The sequence below is a fragment of the Oryzias melastigma genome, linkage group LG18, assembly GCF_002922805.2.
Source record: "Oryzias melastigma strain HK-1 linkage group LG18, ASM292280v2, whole genome shotgun sequence".
Taxonomy (NCBI): Eukaryota; Metazoa; Chordata; class Actinopteri; order Beloniformes; family Adrianichthyidae; genus Oryzias; species Oryzias melastigma.
Genome location: NC_050529.1, coordinates 10,179,962 through 10,184,011, shown reverse-complemented (window position 1 = coordinate 10,184,011; position 4,050 = coordinate 10,179,962). Strand labels below are relative to the sequence as shown.

Sequence of the window (4,050 nt, the reverse complement as noted above, 5' to 3'; positions counted from 1 at the left end):
TGACAAAGTCAATTTTTTTTAAGCAATTTTAGAAAACAAACCAAAATGTCGAAAAACAAAACACAAAAAAGAAAAATTGAAAACTATTTTAGAAAACAAAATGAAAAATAAAAAAAAACAGAAAGCAGAAGTAATTTCAGTAAAAGAAAAAAAAATTGAAAAGTAAGATTAAAAAATGGAAACAAAAACTTATTTTCAGAAAACAAAATGAAACATTTAAAAAATTAAAACATTTCAGAAAACAAATGTTTTAGAAACATTCATTTTTGTTTTCTGGAATTTTTTTTAATATATATATTTTTTTACTTTTTTTTCATTTTTTTGTATTTAGTTTTTGTTCTCTAAAGTGAAATGCTGCTTTTTAAATTGTTGTATTGCTTTTTTAGTTTTCATTGTAATCTTTAAAATGTTTTTGTGTTGATTCATTTGTTGATGCAATTTGCCCTTCAGGGCAACCTTAATTAATCCAGCTTGACCCAAGAATTTATTTGCTAAAAATGTTAAAATCTTCCAGTAAAAAAATTGCAAGCAAAATGGGAGCACCAATTTTGTGAGCTTATCACGCTAACACTGGTAAAAATTGCCAACTTCTATAACCGACATTTTTACTAGGAAGTTACTCTATCCTTATTGTCATTGTCACAAGTACAGTGAAATTCAAAAATTCCTACTGATTCAGGCAACACTCATACATTAAAACAACCCATGAAATCTTTTGACTAAAATACTAAATAAAACGAAAAAATAATAATAAAAAAAACACATAAGAAAGTGCATTATTTAGTCACTTAAGACAGGAAATTTAAATTATGCGTTTCTGTCGAACAAAGTTTTTAGTGAAAATTGCCAAATTTCACACTTTACCACAACATGGTGTATGTCCTGTAGCCATCCCATAATATTTTCCAAACTTTCTTTGAATGTTCCTGACACGTGTCGTCATTTTTTTGTTTATATGTTTGTTTTACGTTCCAATATCTTTATTTCATTGGAGGTAGGGGTGTTTTTTCAGTATGTCCAAACCTCTTTTTTTACCGGTATTGGGTGCAAATTTCGGTTTTTGAACACGTGGTAAAAATACTTGCTCAAAGGCGTAGTAAAGAAGAACTGCGAAAACACTAAAATAATACAGTTGCTAACGGTTAGCTAACTCGAGCAGTATGATTTGGTCTAATCCTTTTATTTTATTTTCCTTTTTTAAAGTTGTCAGTCAGTTTTGTTTATCCTATTAGGCTGTTAAAAATTCCAAACACACTAAAAGTACAAATAAATTCATTTATTCAGAAGAGACAGAATAATTACATTGTTTTTAACATGTATTTGGTTGGAACAAAGTCTTCTTTAAGTACTTGCTTTATTTTACCCCATCACTAATCTCTAAAAGATCACAAATTATATATGCACCTGATACGTGCCTCAAAACACTCCGATTTGTTAGTGACTCCATTCTGTTTCCTCCTAATTGGAAACATAATCCAGCACAACAACTCAAGTGTAAAGAAAATGAGGACAGAAGTGGTAAAGAGTGAAAGAACGGGAAAGTGGAACAGTGTTTACTTCATGCGGACATGACAGGGACGCTTTATCTCCAGAGCAGGCTTTTACTGCACTGTACACAACACTGTTTATTTACTTCCTCATCTAAAGGGTAGCAGCACTTTTTTTGCTGATAGCTTTTTTTTTCTTTTAATATGCCTCTCCTAAGAGTTTCAACAATATTTCATTTTCAAAAGCCGATTTTGACTTTTTTTTTCCCTCCCTGCTTGACAATCAGTTCCTGTTTGTGAGCTAAAAAGTTCCAGGAAAAATCAAAACATATCAAAGTGGTTAGTAATCAGAGCAACCATTTTCTGTAGTTTGTCATTTTGATTTGAGAGACTGAATTTAAAAAAACTGAAACACACACCGATCTTTTCTCTTGAGGCATAGGTGGCGGTTTCAGTGGAAGGCGGGGCTCCGCCTGTCGTCCTTGTGAAGCAATTGTTTGCATTTTATCAATCACTTCAGCAGGTCATTAGAGGTGGCTGCGGTAACGCCGACCACTTGAATCACCTAATCTGTGTGTGAGAATGCGTCGGCGTGGTTGTTGCTGCGACAGACTGATTTCCACTCCCCGCGCCGGTGCTGCTGTGAAGCAGCATCCTTACGAATGGGAGGTAAATTAACCGGCGGGATTTGTGAAGAGGTGACATAAGATTTGTGGCCGGCAATCAGAAGGGCTCGCAGATAAACAGGCGAAACAGCTGGGCTCCCACTGAGCAAATGATTCTGGGAAATCACCAGATTTCCTCTGGAAATGCACGCCGCCTTTAGCCTTCACTCAAAAGCATTTCATCTACTGACAGCTGATGTGGTGCAATTTGTCCACGACACGAAAGCGCTGCTATATCTGCATCTTCACGTCATCTCATCGACGCGTCCTGGGTGGGGCATGTACTGGAATTCGGCCAAGAAGGGGGCTGATGGGTAATTGATAGGCTATTGGTGCTGTTTTCGCTCTGGGGCCATCCATTATGGGGCGGCGCGTCTTCTTACGCTGTAATAGACTTCCACAGCATGTATGGAAGATGATCACTGGGGGTGAGGGGGGGCAGGTGGAGTTTGGGGGGGGGAGTCATCGTACAATAGGGAGTGATTGAGGCGTGACATAGAGGTAATGGTGTTTTCACAGACATGGCTGCTGCTATCGCCATCATACACCCACTTTAGGTCCGTCGCTGACAAACATCCATTTTGGTAGATTTCTCTTATGTCCTGAGTTAGATAAAAGCTGATTGAAACCTCAGCCCGCCCCCCCAACTACAACCTTGACTGTAAATGTGATTCAGTTCACTGCACAAACAGATGTGCTGTTAAGAATCCAGATTTTTCCTCAACATTGAGATACTTCGAATATCCAATTATAGTCGGTTTGCCTCCAATTAGGTTGGTTTCAATCAAAATAAATTCTATTATTTTGCAATCTTCTTTGTAATACAGCATGGGGCTTTGTTTTTGGCAGAATGGGTCTAAGCTGAAAGAAGCTCCTTTCACCTCCGCTGCGTTCGCTCGTCTCCTCTGAGAGGTAACCATAATCTACATTAATTAAAACTGTGGCTGGGAACCTGTTAATCCACTGCTAAGCCATCACCAGCAAACAAATGAGAAGTGTAAAGCCTGTCACAAGCTAAGAGGTTAGTGACGAGGCCCTGCACCTGCCCTCCCGTGGGGTCATTATATAACCTCACTCATTCATCGCTACAGAGGAGGAGGAAGCTCATCGCAGCGTCCAGTAGCCAAATTTGCCTCTTTAGAAACTGTTTCTGAAGAGTTAGCACAATTTAAAGCATGCTAGAGGTGTTTCATACACTAGAACGCGCTAAAAGTGCATTCTAGAAAGCGCATTTTAGCATATGGTGTTCAAAATAGACAAGGAGGAAGGCGATATTTCCTCTTTTTCCTTTTTAACTATTTACGTGTGCATGCCAACCCCTTATCGTTGAAAGAAATGTTGAAGTAGTCAAAATCTTGCGAATCTGGCTCCTGGCTTTTTCTTTTACAGCTCTATTCCGATATATGAAAGACTTGGTGTCAAATGTCACTATCACTTCCTGATTGGTCAAAGTTTGACCAATCAGGGCTCAATGGCTGCACGCTTTGTAAGAAGAGTTAGAAAATTGTCGTAGAAACTTAAGTCGCTACGTGTGAACGCAAGAGTTTTGAGCACGGAAGCCCAAAACACGCATATAGGTGCATTTACATAGACTTTACAATAGAAGTGGTCGCCAAGGTGAACGTAGCTTTAGTATTAACTGTAGTCCAATCAAACAGATTGGACAGAGTCATAGTAGAGTCAAAGACCTAAACTGGTCCACACTAGTCATAGATGTTGCACTGCGGCACTAGCAGTTTATTTTTCTCTAAGCTCCATCCCAGTCAAGTCAAATTACTCACAATTACACTAATAAACTGAAAGGAGAACCTGGTTTTAGTATTAAATATCCCCCAAAATTGCAATGTTCACAGAAAAAATGATTGCACTATTTATTATTGCCGAAAAAACAACGAGGG

At 38.0% G+C, this 4,050-nt stretch overlaps 1 protein-coding gene across 44 annotated transcripts in view; it reads right to left on the bottom strand.

The window, feature by feature from the left end:
* LOC112155773 (protein tyrosine phosphatase receptor type D) overlaps positions 1 to 4,050 on the bottom strand; it is a 454,394-nt gene that overhangs the window by 88,600 nt on the left and 361,744 nt on the right. The window lies entirely within an intron of this gene.